General features: G+C 48.1%; 1 protein-coding gene across 3 annotated transcripts in view; it reads right to left on the bottom strand.

Annotated features, from left to right (window-relative positions):
• Positions 1–19,962, bottom strand: part of SLC4A4 (solute carrier family 4 member 4) — a 236,799-nt gene that overhangs the window by 179,863 nt on the left and 36,974 nt on the right. The window contains exon 1 of one of the 3 annotated variants that reach the window (XM_055797668.1): positions 7,894–8,205. The exons of the other annotated variants lie outside the window; for them this stretch is intronic. The gene's annotated coding sequence lies outside the window, so the exon portion shown is untranslated. Of the gene's footprint in view, positions 1–7,893; positions 8,206–19,962 lie in introns of those variants that run through there. 3 annotated transcript variants of the gene reach the window in all.

Here is a 19,962-nt window from a genome sequence, read left to right as displayed (position 1 = left end):
TTAGTTCTTTTTACAGTTACGCAATCTATCTACATTAAGCAGAGCAAAGCATCAGGCAGATTAATGCATTAATCAAAGGAAGCCTGCTCCAAACTGACGAGGCACATACCTTCTCTACTAAGCTAACCGAAACACTTCTTTTGTCCGACATGTCCCGACATATTCAGGACTCCAATTTACCCTAGTAAGGTGTCCAAATCCACTTCCCCAGGCACGGTTAAGTAAAACATACACCATGCCACAGAAGGCATTCTCAAAACTGGTCCAGCACGGAAGGCGTACGCTGTGGGAGACAGACTGCCTTTCCTTCTAAAACCCAGCTGCGGCTTTTCGATAGATAAACCGATCGCTCACCGTTCACAAAAGGGTAGAAAATGTCAAATGTTATTTTATCCTGAGCGAGAATCATTTACACAATTATGGGAAAATCTCTGCATATCTCGCATTCCTGTAGCAGTACTCGCTCCTAAGTGAGAATAATCTTTGCTTTCCAAGCACGTTTTGGTGATGTATGTGTCAGTAATACACTGGAGACACAAACTCACTCTGCAATGGGAAGCGTTTAAAGTTAAAACTCTGCTAACACCACCTGTCTGTTCAAGATGTGTTTTTTCAACTAAATTAGCAATGTCATCTGACAGGGCTGCAGGTGAACTCTGACTGAAAACACAATCTAGGCAGCTGGACTAGGCGATTGCTGGAGGTCCCTTCCCACTGAAATACTCTGTTGCTTTTCTAAACAAATATTCTATTCTGCAGTTTCTCTCCAACAGCACCCTGCAAGTCCCTATCAAAGAGACACTGAAGACTTTGCACTAGTCTTCCATTGATTTCCAACCCCACCCTGCAAGCAGCTTACGGTTGCAACCTAGACTTTGTTCCTACATCCCTTCAGCCCCGTTCGATCCCTTCTCTCCGCTCACCATCCTATCTCACCACACGTTTCTCCCATTCATACCATGCAGGACCCAACCCAGCACAGCGTTTCAGCTCAGCCTTAAAAATCAACCAGTTGAATTGCTCCAAGGCCAGAAGTCACCTGTGCTGAAGTGCTTTGTGGGATTAAAGCAACAGCCCCATGGAAACAAAAGTTCCATGAACCATAAGAAAGGTTGGACTCGATGATCTTAAAGGTCTTCTCCAACCTAAACGATTCGATGATTCCATGAAAGATGCCAGAATTGGAGCCTGCTGTACCATCAGCGGCAATGTCAGCCACGCTGTTGCACCCCGGCAGCATGGTTCCAGCTTCCCAAGCTTTCCCTATGCAGCGATACAGACGCTGACTACGCTGAAACCCCATCCACCTCCGTGCCTTTCGTGAGCTTACCCCTCAGCAGCGTTACAAAGGCAGCCAGCACCGCTGCCGTAGACCACGTTCACACTGTGCCCGGGACGACGCTCCTCCACACCTCGTTATTACTCACAAACCCAGCCGAACAGATCATGAGATGTTAAAACAATTTACGTGGAACTACCCCCAGGGCAGTACAGGCTGTATTGTGCCATTAAGGCTTTGGAACGAAGCTTCGTTGGGGACATAAGAGAACAAAGTACCCATCTATTTTCTCATTGCCGTTATTGTTTCTGCCTAGAAGGACACACAGGCTGGTCTGTTGAACCAAGCTGCTGTTCTTTAGCTGTGCTGTTTGCCTGCTGAATGCACAAACTGTCAGGCATGGAAGTGATATCAGACTATTGAAATTTCACAAGATTTTGGGTAAAATCCGTTTCATGACACCAAATTTGCCAACGGTGACACCTAAACACACACACGCAGTTCCTGTAAGAGAAACACGCTTCCATCCCATGCCAGCGCAGTAAAGCAGGTTTAATACCCTCAAACGCTACTTTTCCTTGAGTTACTGAGCAACTGTTTCCCAATCTCATTCTAAACACAGGGTCTTCTCATACTTCGCAACCTTGGAGAAAGACCTTTATGCTTATGAATAAGGGCTGAAGTGTTACATAGTCACAGGTACAAGAAAAGCAGCTCTCTCTTGCAATCTTCTGTTCAAGGTTAAGAGTTGAAATTAGAGACCCAGATCAGTAAACCTCCAAGCGGTGAAGTAAAAACTTGAAAAAAAGTCTTAAGGCAAAAATAATCTTCAAGCTGCACACACGAGTGAAAAAGATAGGCAAGTTCTGGCTCCACACCTACCGTAAAAAATCATTAAAACTTGCCATGTTTTGTCCAAGATAATTACTTGACATGCATGACTCCAGTCGCTGTCTTTGACTTAAGGCTACACATCTGCAGAGTCATCAAAATCAAAAAGTCTGCGTGTTTTGCTCAGAAAACAGTAGCAGAAAAAGATAAGACTATACCACAGGAATGAACTTTAAGTGAAAAGCCAAAAATCTGTAACACAATTAAATCTCCACCAGGGAACAATCCCATAACATTTGGGGCTGTTTCATCAGTTCCACAGAGCAGCAGCAGCCACCTTGCAGAGATTATCAAAAGAGGTACCATTCCCACCACTGCCCCCACAGCTCTAAGCCCAGTTTTCTACCCACAATTATTTTGTGTCCATAGCCAGGCAGATGATGGAAACATCCGAGTTCCAGATTTAGCAGTAGGAACACTCAAACAGATCAAAAACCCAAAGTTCAAAACCACCCTCATAAAAAAAAAAAACAACAAAAAACCAAAAAACTGTAGCAAAGAAATACGTAGCTAAAGGAAATGAAAATAATAACTGAGTAAGCTGAAAAAGCAGTCCTTGAAATGGGTCTAAAAAGGAGCAACATAGGCAAACCTGCTCCAATTTATACAGAAATGCAATTTGTTTCATAGTCTCTGGCTGGATCCAAGCTTTTCTCCTCTGAAACTCAGCCAAAATAGTCACCACGGACCTTACTTTGCAGGAATAATTTGTTTAGAAGGCAAAGAAAATTATAGCTTTCATCAAGCCAACATTTTGCATTTCAGAATATTTTTAAATATTTTCATTTATTACGGTAACATTAGAATTGAACGAAGCACTTGTTATAATTATCATTAATAACAGAATAAAGTGACTTTAGTAGTCCTCAGTCTTAAAAGAAGTATTTCAAACAGTTCCCACCAGCAAATAGTTCCGTACATCCTGCATCTTAAAGTGAGTCTTGAAAAACTGATCAGTGCTTACGGAAGGAAAATTAAGGCTTATTTTGAGTCAGATTTAATACACAGTATTTAGCAAGCAGGCACTATATAGTTGCAGAACAGAATGACCCTGGTCCCCTATAAATGCAGTTATATAATAAAGCTCAGGTTCGAAACGCTGTGACTTGGAAGATTCCTCCCCTCCTTTTAGGGTCTCCTTAGCAGTAGTAAATACATAGATTAGCCACATCCCCTCTCTCTACACACACACACACATATATATATTATATACACACACATTTAAAAATAAAAATGCTCCTTCAATCTTCGTTTTACTTTTGCAGCAGAATTAGCACTAACAGCACCCATTCCTGGAATTTGGATGTTGAAAATTCATTTGAGCTGCAAATTACAAGGATTCCGATTTTGGTGATGTCAAATCATCTCTCCTGATTTTTCTGGTGAGAAAAATCTGTTAAAAATAGGGCCATTTGCAATGTGCTCTGATGTGCTCGGAAGGATTGGTCATACCCAAGCAGCACGGATCACAGCTGACCATCGTATGCTATGAGTCCTGCTCCCCTTTTATTTTCACGGCTGTAAATTTGGACAGAAAGCCACAATTCCAAACCAAACAATGCCAAGGACCAAGATGTAGGTTTCTCTCATTTTTCTGCTATTCCTCCCATAAAATTCACGCGCATTGTTCCCACTGACAGCCCCTGTGGCAACTTCAGAAGTTCCTTATGTGAAAAACCAGTAATTGCAGGAGAGTAATTCAAAGACACTTCTACCTCTTCAATTAATATAATTAGGCAACTGAAAAACAAGAGGACAAACGACACCGTGGGGCATCCCGGCTCGGCAGGACATGATGCAGCCACTCCGTTTAGAAACACCTGGCACAAGGGACAGCCCGCACAGCTAGCACGCAGTCCCGCACTAAGTGCATTATTCCATAGGGGATATCTCATCATAACGAATATCACACACTCATTTCCACAGCTTAACAGTTAACTCCACATCACAGCATCTTTGAGCTCATTCTCCGTGCAAGTTTTTACCTGAAAGACTATGGCGACTCCAGGAAGCCACAATTCGGTAAGGTCTAGAGGGACGATGGCAGAGGTTTACCTGAGAGCAAGCACCCCGGCAGGCTACGGCAAGATTTAACTGATTATTTTTAAAGTTCTGTAGCTTTTTAGTTATGCCACAGGCTGTTTGGGTGCCGTCATTGTCTTCAACGTTGTCCAACAGCAATAAAAAGCATTCCTGCCTCAAAACTGCACACAATCCTGAGCAAACTCGGGTAGAAAGGAGATGCTATGGCAACTCCAAGTGCAAGGGCAGGGGGGCAGAAGCATTGCTTTGAACGGCTGCAGGGCTCCGCTGCACCCTTGGTAATTTTACTGCTGAATTTTCATTTCAAGACACACAGTGAAAGATAGTTCAGAGTGAGACCTCTGCCTCCCCATTTAAGTTCTGTTCTTTAGAGGGAGCACAAAAGAGAAGCTTTCCTTCCACCCCAAGTAGCACGATGACACAGACGTGCTCCTTTATCAATATTAACTGTAAACTGCTATTACTGGCTTTTGAAAGAGCACTCCCTTTTGAGCCTTCTAAATGCATTTGAAGCTGGAAGCAGCTAATTGACTTCGAACGAGAAAACCTAACGGTAGTTATCAGAATGCTTTTAATTTGCTCAAAGCAAGAGTTCAAATTCTAAACCTAATGCACAAAGTGTATGAAAGGCAGGTCGCTGGCGCCTGACAAGGATGCTATCTCACTAAGGCAGTGAAGTCATTTTTACCAGCACCACAGAGGAAACAACCCAATGCCACAGCACCAGAGTCAGAACACTGCCAACGCTGTTCGCAACAAGGCATCCTTAAGTCCTCTGGTGCTCCCAACCCAGAAGAAGGAATCCGAGGGCAAACCAGTAAAAGCTCTGCTATTTTTGAGAGTGACACGTATAACAGCGTCATCAAATTTTTAAAATGAAAAAATAAAAATCCAAAGGCTACCAAATCCATGCTAACAAACGAGCACGTAGGCACATAGTAGCATCCCTTTCTGTACCCAGGGGAATAAGTGTTTTCACACATCCACCCTCCCGCAGCAGCTATTCCACCCCGTGTATCTTTGCTCAGCCAAGGCAACACCTTGCCTTTGCAACCGCTTCTCTCCGGCGGGACAGAATCTCCAACTTTTAAGAACTGCAACCTGGAAACAGCTGTTTGCAGACTTATTGGCAGAAAAAATAAACCTAGTTTTCCTCTTTGCTCTCTCGCACAGCAATTTTCATTCACAACCTTGCCCAAAACACCTTCCAGCTTGTTATTTACTATGGGTCTTCAAGGTGGCAGTGCAGTTAAAAATCCTTCAGACAGAAACACAAACGGCTTCTGCATTGCTGCTGGAAGAACTCTCGTGTACGTGAGCAAGGCGCCCTCTCTGATAAGTAGGGAGATGAGAAAACAAAAGGAGTTACGGATTTTCCCTTCTCACAAGGACGATTTTCTCTGAACTGCATTTTGTGGACGAATTCAACCTTTTCTTATCAGCATAAGACATCAGTAAACGAAGCATTTGCCCTACACCCACTGCAGGACTGTGAAAGCACGTTTTGAAAGCTCCTCCACAAACCTCCTTTCACAAACCCACTGCAAGGAATGCCACGATACAACGCCGGTACACAAAGGTGTTTTCTGACTGCAGAAAAGTTTCAAGATTTCAAATCCTAACATGGAAGCTTAAAGGAAAAATCTTCACAGTTACGAGCTGCAGACCTCACTGGGAGCTGAATGGATGTCTACAGGGTGTTAAACTTGCTAGGAATGCCCTGTGCACACAATGACAACTTCATCCCTCCTCCCCTCGGGGGAAAAAAAAAGAATAAAAAGAAAAAAATGAGCCCGTAATTCCTTCTCACCCCACTTTCAACTCTGGACAGCAGCAACACACCACGCTGCCAGTTCCTCCCAGGTTATCGGCCACTCCTCCACAGTTGCCAGCCCCTTAAAAGTCTTGGAAACGCAGCTCACAGTAGCCTCTTCCTTCAAGCCCAGCCACCGCTTTTACACCCATGAAGTTCACACTCGGCAGAAGTAAGGGATGAGTTACAAGCAAATCCTTCCCGTGATGTTTGGCGTGGTTTTTTTTAAAACTTAAAAATATAGGCTTATTTCACATTTGCATCTAATGGGGGGAGGGGGGGGGGGGAGTAATCACAGAAAAAGCATTGCTGGAGATTGTCCCAGCGGTGGCCCTTCAGATCACACTGGCACTCAGGCAGGTGAAGTTACTGAGAAATAAAACCAGTGGCTGAAATAAAGCCTTGCAAAACTGAACACTGTGACCTCCTGGCATGACAGGAGTCACCAGGAAAGGGCTTTCAGCGCTGGCTTCGGCGCTCTGCAGCGGGCAGGACGGGGGGGCACACACCAACAAGTTCACACACACGCCAGCATGTGAGCAGGAGCACGCATACTTGCGGGAGAAAACAACCCAATTAATCACTCTGCATATGATGGGAAAGTATTATGACAAAATTAAAAGTTGTTGTGAAAGGGTCGCCCGGGGTTTGGGAGCCTTACAGGGCTGGGGGGTTGGTTGGGGGGGCAGGAGTGTCTCTGTACCCTGCTCTTAACACACAGACAATTTCCTTTTGGTTATCAACCAAAAGAAGAACCAGGCATATTCCCGCAGACTATCACATCAGCAATTCCTAAGTAGAAAATTCTATTCCCACACACAATACGCGACTCTGCGTACCTTAAGACCAGCTAGCCAAATTTTATTTTTTTTTAATGGAAAATACGTACGTTTCAGGAATAACCAGAACGACAAAGGCACCCAGCAGCTAGCAGCCTGAGCTCAAAGTCGCGCTCGATGCACAGTAAACCGCACCTCCCCAAAACAAAACAAAAAAAACAAAACCAAAAAAAAGCAAGTATCCCCAGTCTGCAGAGCGTTCTCCATCGGAGCTGCTGCTCTTGGGATGGGACCCAGGGCCCAAACTTTGTGGCGATTTACACACCTCACCCTACTTAGGGGGGCAGCTCTGCGGGACGATGGCCCATGGCACCGTGCCCACGCCGCGGGGCTGCGGGCGCACGCGAGGCCACCGGCTCTCCCGAGCGCGCGGAGGGGATGCGCTGCTACCAAAGGAGAAATCCCTCAAAATTCATTTCGTCAGGCAGAAAACCAAGCCAGCGCGAGGTAGGGACAAAAGGCTGCTTGAAGGCTGGTGTCCGTGCCCCACTCCAGCCAGCCGCGGTGCCCGGCGGGCAACTCGCCCGCGGCACGGAGCTGGTCCGGGCGAGGGAATATCCCGTACGGCCGGTACCGGGCAGAACGTGAAGGGACTCGGGAGGAAACAGGATTTCCCAGGAACCGGCTGCCGCCGGTGGCTACCGAGCATCGGACTCGAACCATCCAAGGAAAGTTTTTCGGCACCGTTAAAGTTGGCACCAAGCGGGAACGCCGGAGCGCGGCCGGCGGGGCAAAACCGGCAGGAAGGCGGAGAGCCAGGGAGAGACCCCGGTGCCGGGGAAGCTCCCGGCGCCCCGCGGCAGGGAGAGACCCCCCGGTACCCCCCGCGGCGGGGAGAGACGCCGGTGCCAGGAAAGCCCCCAGACCCCCGCGGCGCGGAGAGCCCCCGGTGCCCTGCGGCGGTGCGGAGCGGTGCGGAGCGGTGCGGAGCGGTGCGGAGCGGTGCGGTGCGGAGCGGGCAGCCCCCCCGCGGCCGGGCAGGTGCGCGGCCCCCCCAGCCCCCCCCCCCCCCGCCAGTGCCCGCTCACCTCCGGGGCTCGGGCTTGCGGCGCTCCTCCAGCTTGGCGGCGGGCGGGGCGGCCGCGGGGAGCGGGCGGCGGCGGGGGGGCGGCTTCAGCGCGCGGCGCGGGGCATGGCGGCACGGCTGCCCGCCGCCGGGCTGTCGGTGCGGGGCCGACGGCCGCCCGCGGGGCCCGGGCTGAGGGCGGCGGTGGGCGCCGGGAGCGCAGCGCCCGCGGCAGGCCCGAGCGGCGAGGCGGAGCGGCTGTGCTGGCGGCGCCCGCCCCGGCCCGCATTTAAAGCCGCCCGCAGCGCTCGGCCGTCCCCTCGCCCGCTCCCATCCCGTCCCATCCCCTCCCCGGCCGTGTGGCCGCCGCTCGGCGTCACGGGGCCCCGGGGCGGGGAGCCCGGAGGAGGAGCCTGCGGGGCTGCCGGGGCTGCGCGCCGCGGCCCGCTCTGCCCGCCCGGGCAGGTGCTCGGGGCTCGGGGCCCGGCCGGGCCGCCCCGGCGCCGGGCGGGGGAGCAGAGGCGGCCCTGCCCGCTGGGCCCCGGCCCTTCCCCCCGCTTAGTTCTTCCCTTGTTTTAGCCACCCCACTCCAGCCACCCCTCCCCGCCCCGCAGCCTCGGCGCTGCCGCCCCATGGAGCGTGTCCCCCCCCGGGGAGGGATGCCGGCCGCCCCCACGGAGCGTGTCCGTGTCCCCCGCCGGGAGGGATGGGATGCCAGCCGTCCCTGGAGCGTGTCAGCTCCCCCCGGGGAGGGATGTCGGCCACCCCCACGGAGGGTGTGTGCCGTCGTATGCCCCCCGGGAGGGATGCCGGCCACCTGTGGTCAGGGGGGGTTGGATGGCAGCCCGGAGAAGTAGCAGCAGCGGCCCACCGCAGCCCCGGGCAGGCTGCAGGCAGAGCAGCACACTGTCCCAGCCAGAACCCGACCCCTGACAGCAGCCCGGCTACCATCCTGGCTCTACAGAGAAAAAAAAAATTAAAAAAAAAAAAAAGGGAGGGGACCCCATATAAAACATCATTTGGTCCATTCATTATAATTTTGCAAGGAAGTACCATTGTATGTAGTGCTCTTCCTTGGCTTCCAGTGTGGCAGGGCTCACCAACCACCAACCCACCTTTGCTGCCCACAGGTGTAGTTTCACTCCCCCCTCTGTCCTGTACACGCTTCCATTTACACTAACTGCCCTTGGAATTCCAAGTTCTTTCCAGACTGGTGTTGGAATAGAGCACTAATACCAATAACCCGCATCTAGTTCAGTAAAAGCTGCAGCTCTTGTGCTCGGCTTTCCTGTCCAGGCCAAGGTGACGAGGTCTGTAAAATATTTTTAAACAAGGGGGCTCTGCTCTGTAAAAGGCTCACAAGTGACAGGGCAGAAGAGCAATCCATCAGCGGAGCAGAGCTGGAGGCTTGGGGGCACAAAGGAGCCTCTTGTAGCTCTGGAAGGGGGAAACTCCACTTCTCCAGCAAGGTTTTACCATTACCACACAGGCACTGCCTCTTCAGCTACTCCTCAACTACCAAGCTCCACTTTTTGTCACCCATCCAAATTCAGTATTAGGGAATAATATGCAATCCATTGGACAGGCAAAAAAACAGCAGCAACAGAAACCGCAGCACTTGCAGGCTGGAGTGAGAGCACCACAGAAGTCACCTCCTGCCTGGACTCCTCCTCTCCCTTCTGCTGCTGTCACCTCTGCACTTTCCCCAGCCCCTGAAAACTGCCTTTAAGCCACTGAGCCTTCGCCCCCATTTTAATGTTTTCCTGAAAGATCCCAGACTGATGGTCTGCACGTGAGTGAACAGGTCATGGCTTGGGCTCCTTTGCCCCCTTTTCATAAATCAGATTCCATAAGTACCTGTTCTTAAACAGCCAGTGGGTGACTGACAGCATAGCCATGACTTTCATCACTTAAAGCTATGTTTCATTTGAACTAATGACAGTCCCCATATTAACAAAAGCAAAGCACTTAATCAATTGAGCAGCTTTGTATGTTCAACTCTAAACATAAACAACTGTACATATACATCTTCCTCTCTTCCAACTGCTTGGAATGAAGGATGACTCTTCATGCTTTAACTCCCTGATGGTATCCCAGTTATTTCGTACCTCCAACTTCTCTTCCATTTATAAATGAACTGAGAAGCTTCTGAAGAAAAGGCACATTAGCAAGAAAAGGCACATGAGCTAGTTCAGAGGATTGCTGTTGCATCTTGCTGCATACACAGCTATGGGGGGTTATAGGCTACCCCCACCCACCCCAAGTGTTTAGCTCCCTCAGTGAAAGCACTTCTTGGATGGTTCTCAGCAGCTGACTCTTAACTTGCTATTTTAGCAACAAATCTAAATAACTCCCATACCAATTCCACCTCCTTACAATTCACAAACTTAAAATACTGCCACTTTCAACCTGTGCATTTAATTTTATGGCTAAAAAATGTTTTGACATTAGGATGGATGATTTTAAGTCAGTCTTTAAATACACCATCACAACATTCAATGATCTAAAACCCTATCAAAACTTTCCAGGAGCCCTTAAATAAAAAGCCAAGACAATTATCTTGGCCAAGTTTGAAAATGAGTACATTCTGCATACAGAGAAATGCCCAGGTAAGGGACCCAATAATCCTGCCTGTCATTGCGATTGACAAAATAAAAACCCATCATCTAGAGCCGACTTGTCCAACATAATGTATACACATACCTTTTGGCATTACTTATACATCTTTGGCCCGCATATTCCCTCTTAAAAATTACCCAGACATTTCCAATATTTCTGCTGTTTGATTTCATAAGCAGAGATAAGCTCATCACTCAGGACTAAAACCCGCTAATTTTCCATTCACGGAACAGGCAACAAAGAAACACTTTTGTTTGGGGAGTCTTTGGCCAGCTGTTTAAATCTGCCTTCCCAGCCGGCTGGCTTCAGCCCTGCACGCAGAGGCTTGGTGATGAGGTGTGCCACCAGCCTCTGCTGAAGCCAACCTCCCTCTCACGACCAAGGCCATAGAAGCCTGTCTCCACAACGGCACGGAACAGGATGCCACCTTCCGCTGAACATCCTCTGCTACACAGAAATCATTTTTCTGCCTTCTCGTCCAGCGCACAATTTGCCTGTGGGGTCGCATCAGGTATCATTGTCAATGACAGCATTTAACACGTCTACGGGTTGTAAGAACCGCCAAAGAGATGATGGTAAAAATTAGAGGATACAGAAACGCACATGCTCAGTGGAATCGGTAGGGTAAAACTTTCCCTGTGGGCAGGCTATTCCATAAATACATCTCACAGCTTTTCTGGTAGATTCCTCAGAAGCCGCTCATGCTGACCACAGCGTTGTCAGTCAGAGACGATGCTGAAGTAGATGAAAACTGGCAGCTTCTGCATTTCCAGGGTTTTGTGCAGGCTACCGAGCGATAAATTATTTGCATTGGATTAAGTCAGGAGTAATTCAGACTAAGTCAGGAAGTTTCAGAGGATCAAACTGTTTCAATAGAAAGAACTAGGTGCAGAGAGACTGCAGTTGTACTTATCTAAGAGGCTTGCCGCAGCTTCTCCTTTGTTGACAAACCCTCAGTGCTAAGTCATCATTTACAAAAGCAGGCTCAACCCTGAACACACTTGTGCCTGCAAGTAATCCTCTTCACATCCACAAAATCAATCACACCTATTTTCGGGACTCAATCCTGGATCATGGCTCTTCCAAAGGACCTTGAGGTTTCGGGGCGTTTTAGGTTTCTTTTATAAAGATACAGGTATGCAGTTCATTCTAGCTGTTGAACTCAACAAAATCCTGCATTGCATTCCTTAGTCTTACAGCTGAATTAGCCCACAGCACTGATTTCTAAGGGCAACCACAAGAACCAATTTTGTAGCTCTCATATTTGTATTCCCTACTTGTGTTCAGGTCACCAAGAATCAGGACTCACCTGTCCTTTCCCTCCGCTTCCCAGGAAATCTAGATACAACCCCGTGTCTCAGCAAAGCATTACCTGATAGCTGGCTATTCAAGGTCTAATGTAAATAAACCGGTTGGCTTTTGAAACTTGATTAGCAGGTCCTGCATTTTCTAATAGTTCTGCCTCAGTTAGCTGTGAAAACAGTATTCCATGGGGAGCTGACTTTTCAAACTCCACAAGAGTCCTGTTTCAGCCTCCTGTCTGCTCACCTGCTGCAAAACCACACGCGGGGCTCTAAGAAGAAAATTGCCAAATTCCCACTGACTTCCCGTGCGCTGGCTTATACTTTCATTTTTGGAAGGAGGCAGAAACAGGAGGTGCTGAAAACCTTCCAGCCAAGGTAAGACAAAATTGAAGCTGGAGGCTTAAGGGGTGGTGGGGTTTTTTTTGCCATGTGTGCTTGATGTGCTTATCATTAATAATACATCACATCTGCTTGAGAGCAATGAGCAATCCTGAATCACTTTGATAGCCGTATAGGCCACAATGGTCTATTCACTCACATCAAAAGAAGAGAGCTATGGGGATTTCACCGTCTGGGTCAATTGCTTCTGGGACCTTCCAGCACTTCTGGCAGCTGCTGGTAGCACAGTGTATTTGTCTCAACAGCTTTTTCAGTAGATCCCTAGTTAAAGTTGGAAGGTTAAACACTTGGAGATCAGAATGTATGAATGTAAGTGTTGTGTTCTGCTCGCCTGGGAAGCAGCGCAAGGTTGTGCTTTGTACAGACCTGTAAGCGAGACCTGCAGGTCTCTTACCAACTGCTACCTCCGGGACTGCATTTTCTAAAACGCTCGTATTTCCTCGCAAAAACATGCCTTATATCTCCAGCACGAGCAACTCCCCCACGCACCACCCCACTGTGCCCATCACATCCAGTAACAGCAGGGCTGCACAGAGCCCCTGAGCTGTCGGGGTGCCAGGGCAGCAGCAGCACCAGCAGGGAGCCAGCCCCAGGCTGCGGTGCCACTCGGGCCCGTGCTGGGAACCTGCCCCATCAGCAACCCCGCTTCTCCTGGGGAGAGCGGGGCCAGCACAAACCCCAGCTTCAGCCCCCCACCCCGAGAAGGGTAAGTGGCTGGTGACCCCTTTGCAGCAAGCAAGCTGGGCTTTCTGCAGGACGGCTCGAGCGCCTCGGGGAGCAGTGCAGAAAGCTGATTTCATACGCCTGAAGTTGTGTCCTGCCCAGTGCTAGAGGGCGTAAAGCCAAACCAGCCTTTGGTCAAAGAGCCAGAAACACAGGGCTTTGTTAAAATAAAGAAAGTGTGTTTGTTTATACACCCACAATAACCACCAGAGCATAGGATGCCGAAACACACGCTTCCGCCACCTACAACTGTTGGGATACTGAAACAAAAAATACTCACCCCCTCTAGAACGAGTGAAGGAGGAGAAGGCCAAAGAAGAACGGAGCAGCCCAGCTGACTGAAGCACTTGTATACCTTCAAACACATTGCCTCTTCCCTGCTTCAGCGCAAGCTCATGCAGAAAGCAGGTCAGAAGGGACATGGATTGTTTTCACATCTCAGGACGGGAGGGAAATCAGAGGGCTAAAGGCAATCCCCTGTAGCACAAGGCTAACTGTACCTAAATGGGTCACAACTGGAAGTGCTTGTCTGCTCTATGACAGATATAGGGGGCTGCTAATAAGGGCAGTGGTGTTTACATCAGGAGGATTTATTCTCCTCCCAGTTTCTCCCCTAGCTGTCATTTAAATTAGTTTCTTTTCCTCATTCCTCAGTTATCAGCACCCTGGGTCAAAAAACATGAGAGCTTAGAGGCACGGGCCAACATGCCCTCCAGTCCTTTCGTACAGCACCTGTACTGTGGTCCAGAGCGATTCTTCTGAGCATGAAACGCTCACAAAGCATTAACCCTCGTCTTTACCACAATCCTTCTCACTGTGCACCAGCTCAGGAAAACTTCTGACATTTTATTGCCTACTGGAAGGACACGAAGAAATCTTACCACCCACTCTCAGTGTGAGGCCAAGTCCACCAACATGACTAACAGACAAAAACCACAGCCTGCTGTCAAAAACCAGCAGCCCCCTCAGTAAGCCTTCTTACCCGCTGGTGGAAGACACCTTCCAACAAGCTGAGGGTGACAGGCATTAATGTTAGGAGGCTACCTACATCAGGAAAACAAACTCTGCCTGCTTCTCTAGAACTGAATCCTTGCCTCTCATACACTGATAGCATCTGGTCTCGAGCACTGAGTATCCTGCAGGAAAGAGCAGATTGAACGGCAGGTCACTGTGACCCTCTTAATTCAAGACTACATCTTTTCCTGATGCATAAAAATATCAGCTGGATACATAACTGTGCCGGAGTGCCAAGCCCCTGAAAGGTGGAACACAGTAAGGTGATCCTGAAATGGAACTTTCTTTCCAATGCAGTTATTCCCAAGGGACAGAGCTCTAAGCTTCGCTAAGAGATTCAAACCTAGCAGCCTTCCGGCTGGTAACATCCAAGAGCAGATAGTACAGTCTTCTTCAAAAGATGCCCTATATACAAAAGCCTCCATCAAGATGGAACATTCTGCAACACCTCCACGGGGTTTTAGAGATGCCAAATGGCAGCAGCAGGAAATCCAGAACACAGCGTGCCACAGCAAGACAGCAACTTCCCTGCAGAACGCCTCCTGCCGCGGAATGCTCTCACAAGGCAAGCGCATCCAGAATGCCGCCGCAGGATCCGAAAGGCTTTGCTTATGGCTGAGTCTGAAGAAACAAAAGAAAACTTTTTTGATGGTATAAGCCACAAACTGAATATTTATAGGAAATGCCTTTGATAAACACGTTTGTCATTACAACAGCCACAAAGTCAAGATAGAGGTGGCTCCCTCTTATTCTAAAGGCAGCAACAGTAACACAATTATTGTATTGATAAATTACCAACCTCTCTACCTAATCCAACCATACATACATCTGAGTGTCCCTTCTCAGGTGATGTCTTGTGATAGATATTGGGGGGGGGGAGCTATAAAACTATCACAACAGGAAACTAACACAGTAAAGTCCATGGAGATCTCTATTGCTTAGCTCCAGGCAATTAATCATTAATTGATTTCCAGTACTGTTTAGGTTATTGTTCTTGGAACATTGTTTTTTCCTTTACTTAGCCAATTTAAACAACAGATATTCATCTGAATGTTTCTTCTTCTTCATCTCAGCTCTTTGCCTTTAACCATTTTCCTGTTGTAATAACACAGACTTTTTATTCCCAGTAAACAACAGTGTTCCCATCGATTACCTCTCAAAGTGTCACCTATTTTTCCCCCTTTGGGGGGCCCTCTTGATACAGGGAAAAAGGCTACACAGGAGCAACTGGTACTTGCAATAAAGTAACATATTTTCCTTTCTGTCACTTCACTTCTAAACTCCAGGCCATTTTTATGCCAGACACAGTCTATAACACTATATACCAAAGGCTGGTTTGTTGTTTTGATTTTTTTTTTCCCCCTTTGGGAAGGGCTTCACAGTTTATTATCCCAGTGTCTATCCTGGGTCATCAGAAAAGTTTGCTTTTCTTTTCAGAAAATTTAACAGCACCATGATTATTCACTGCTTTGGATTTTCACATCTCTTGCTCTTTCTCTACTCTTTTATATAAACGTATCCTAAACAAAACATTTAAAAACAAACATTGGCAGGTCATACTTAGCCAGAAATTGGTGCTTATAAATAAAGCTTTGAGGACAGAATGATTTTTAAATTATTTGTTTAGTAGCTCCAACAGAAACAGAGTATTTTATAGCAAACAACAATCCCCCAGGAGCACATGTAACTCCAAAAGGTCTCTGGCACTTCAGGACAGTCTGAAGAGCACAGCATCCTAGGTGGGGGGGGAAGAAAAAGTGCAGAGTGCAAGTAAAATTGGATGAATATGTTTGCCCAAGCCAAAACAAGGGAAAAAAAAAAACCCAAACAAAAAAAATCACAACCAAAAAAACCACACAATCCCCACATAAAATGCTTTCTTTCTTTTTCACTCTGAGATTATGCACAATCACAACAGAAACAATCAGAACAGTTAGTAGCAAGGGGTTTGCCCTGTCCCTCTTGGGCAAGAAAAGTCTGCACCCCAGCAGCTGTGACACCTTTGCTACTGTGGCAGGGAGCGTTCCCACAAAAGGTTTCAGGTGCTAGGGGACTATTTTTGCAATGGGAAAATCCTCACAAAAACCCACTGCCAGCAGCTTCCCTCTCTCATGGCATTGTTTCGTGAGGGGACAGCACTGCTGTTGGAGCCCTTCACCCCTTGTAATGCAGTTTTAAGGAATGTAGGAACAAGGAAAGGGAAAGCAGGAGACAAAGCTACCTGCGACGTGACTGCTCATCGAAAGCCAAGAGGCTAGGAGGGAAAACGCATCGGTGAGAGCTGGCTGCTCTTTCACTGCTCTTCCCAGCCCAGCAGCCTTCTACAACAGCTTCTGCAAGCTTGGGCAGATGAGGAATAGCCCAGATCTTAGGGATTCATCACGAAGGAAGGGAGAAGCAACCCGAGCTGAAGTCATCCAAAGGCAACGTGCTCCATCTGAAGACCTTTGGATAGATTCTGTTAGGCATGAAACCCCTCCCTGGCCAACTCTGTCGGATATTCCAACCACTGTTCCCAACATAGCCGAGCTGTGTACTTCATGTAAGGCAACACCAGCGAGCTCAGGGGAACGGCACCAAGGAGAAATCCACCCATGAGTCCTGTTGCTGAAACCACCTATTTAAAAGCCTCCAGCGGTTACCTGAGGCAGCAGCACCTATAGAAGGCTGCAGCCAACAGCCCATGTCAGAGCAAAGCCCCATCTCCACTCCATGGAAAGAGGCGATTTGCTGAGCAGAAGGGCACAGGCAAGGGCTGCCCGGTGCTCTGCCCACAGCAGTGAGGGCAGGCAGCGATGCCTTGCGGCGAAGCACTAACCTGCAAGAACAGATCAGGGTCCAGGCTGCCGCCTACAAGAAGGAGATGAAGCATGTGGTTGGCCTCAGCTTCTACAAGCTTCCAGTCAGCAAAACAAACCGAAGGCCTATCAGCTTAAGACTAACAGAAATTAAGGCGCTGTGTGAAGTAAAAACGTGCAGAAACAATATCTTCTGCCTTAAAGACTAATAAACTCAGGCTTCACCTCAACATTTATGTTAACAACAGGAGACAACTTTCTTGAGACAACATCTTGTTCTGTGTGCTTTATGGAACTTGGGGCACAACAGAGTATTGACAGATATGAAGGGACAGCATGTTCTGGTGGAGCATTTTAAGAAAATAGTAGTGCTGTCAAAGGGCAAGTTTTCATTTTATGCTTACACAGCACCAGCATAAAATATTTCCCTTGGAGAATCTCACATATCATTTTATTAATACAAACAGACACGGAATATCTCCATCTCTGAGAGTCCTGAACTTTTCACCTGCATTTTCCCCCCATGCTCACCATCCCATCTCAAAGCTCCCATCTTTCCCCACCGAGGGAGAGGACGTCCTCAAGGCACCTACCAGGTCTTCCTCTGAGAGCAGAGTATTTTCTTACACCGCTATTATCTGCAGCAGAGCAGCAACAGGTTGCCCTCCAGGATATGATTTTGTCTTCATTTTCAGCCTTGCCTTTGGTGGGAAGATGCAGCCCAGGACACTAACACCCTTTGTTTCTCTCAACTGCAGCAGGGGCAGCATAATGCAAGTCTAAGCACTGGTGGTATTCCTCGGCTGATTGTGCAATTCCAAGTGCCACGTATGCCCTAGAAGTAGCATTAGCTCAACCTTTTGACCCCCTGAAATGCATTAACGCTTAATGTATATTATGGCGAGTCCCAGAAGGGTGAGGGTCGCAGTATACAGATGCAGAAACCAACTCTCCAGCCGGAGCATCCGCTTCTGGGACATTGTCCATGACACAATCCAATAGACAAACCAGCAACCCAAAACCTCGGGGGCAGCCACGGCCAGGGTAAAACACATGCACAGAAATGAGAGCAAGGACAATGCTAGGCTGTGAGGCACCCGCTGGGTTCAACTAGGAAGGCAAGGGAACAGCGCTTGCGTGCAAAGGGGGCCCCAAACACACACCACCAAGAAATATCTGAGTAACCTCTCCTGGCGGTGCACAGCTGCTTCCCGTTACTCCTCAAGGAGGATTTTTACAACTCCCTGCCCAAAAGGAACAGGGACTGTCACTTGGGCCAGGCCAGGGCAGCCTCCTGATACAGGGTGGCATCAGAGGCAGCGAGAGCACCGATGCAGCAGAAGTTGGGGGAAACTGTATTCCCATCGCTCAGGACAACATCTTCTGGTCTTTTCTTTCTAATTTGTTGTCCGTCTTATTTTGCAAGGCTAAATCCCAACTTCCTTCTCACATCAAGACTTCTCACTGAGTTGATGGGGAGATTCCAAGAGATATTAATTGCTGTTTGAAATCACTTCAAAGGACCTTCCCCCCACCCCCTTGTATTAATAGCCGGAATGAGGAAATTGGTTTTGGTTTCATACTTACATCTGCTCCCCAAGTCTTTGCGCATTTCAAAAACCCATCTTAAACCAAGCCTGTTTCTATTAAAAGGCTCCTACTCCACACAAGCGCTCACACCCATGCCTTTCCACTTCCACACATATCTATAGCCCCATGTTCCAACTGGCAGCCAGAGGTGCCAGAAATAACCACAAGAAAGGCTGCCATGAAATCCCCAGCCAAGTTTTGAAAATCCAGGCACTTTACACAAGCATCTATGCTTAGAGTACTTCATCTGAAGTCAACCTGAACTCGGCCTTGTAAGGTTCACATATCAGGGATCAAATATCAAAAAAAATGTAAACGCAATTACTTCTTTTTCTTTTCCTTCTTAAAAATCTGCCGGATAACAGTTGTTCCGCAAGCCTGTTAGTGCATACCTCTAGCAGCCTGCTGATGTTCCTGTCCCACTGGTACTAGCTAATGGCTAGTTTTCATTCTTAAGTGCTTCCCCCCACCTTCAAAGTCTATGCTACAGTGATTTTGGAAACTGGGTCAAAATGCAATTACTACATTCCCATGCTTTGGGCTGGGAAAAGAGAATAAAAGGAGGAAGAACATTAAGAAGAAATACTGTTGGCTGTAAGCCAGTGTTACGCTTCTCGCATTCTCACCTGTGCCGCAGCCCAAAGCAGTCCTGAGCGCTCCCACAGCAAGCTGCCATTTCACAGCAGGCCATTTTCCCTGCCAGGGTGTCAGGGAAGAGCACGCTCCATCCTAACACAGGCTTTCCTGGCCAGACCCCAGCCAGCCCTGTCACATCTGTGCTGGAGGATGGGAGCAGGCAGAGGATGCAGCTGATAACAGCAGAAAAAGCCAGGGTGCGGGGCAGCAGTTCTTGCAGAGGACAAACTAAGTTCTCTCAGCAAGCAGCAGTCATTGCCCTGTGACACAGTCTTGCCGGGGAAGCTGTTGCAGCCACCTCAGATCTCCAGAGCTCTCCCCCAGCTTGCCAGCCCCATCTTTTCCGTTCCTGTGGCATAAGCAATACATCCCAGCACTTCAGTTCCCCCACTCCACTGAGAAGCATTTGCTGGTCCCAAACAGCTAGCGGGCCTTCTTGAATTGAGAGCTAACCATCAACCGCTTCCTGCGTGACCTCGCTCTTCACCGACTTGCATTTTGCAAAGTCACTCACCTTCTCGTACTAGCAAATCATATTACTTTCACACAGGTATCAAGGGACTCCCTGCACTTTTCCTCTCACCCGTCAACTTTGCACAAACCAACTATTCATTTACTTACAAGAAATCAGCTTTACAAGAGGCATCTGCTTTTGATGTCATCATCTACTACTTTGGCTGTCAAAAGCTAAACCCTGCTTTCATGCATAAACATTTTCCACAGGAGAAGGAAAATATTTGCTGTGTGTTCAGACATGCCCCTTGTTATTGTCACACTTATAACACAATCTATCATACCTTATCAAATTGCACATCTTCAGCATGCAGATGGTTTGTGACAACATGTTTAGGAGGCTTTCCAATATGGAAAAGGGAATGACTCAAAGACTTTTTTCTTCCACATCTTCCTAACTAGGTCTCTCTGGGAAACACAAAGCCCATTATACACATCCCCTATCTTCCTCTCTCTCCCATTGTTTCTTGTACACGCAGTTATCACAAACCAATT

Source organism: Falco peregrinus, chromosome 2 (genome assembly GCF_023634155.1).
Source record: "Falco peregrinus isolate bFalPer1 chromosome 2, bFalPer1.pri, whole genome shotgun sequence".
NCBI lineage: Eukaryota > Metazoa > Chordata > Aves > Falconiformes > Falconidae > Falco > Falco peregrinus.
This window is presented reverse-complemented; position numbering and strand designations above follow the sequence as displayed.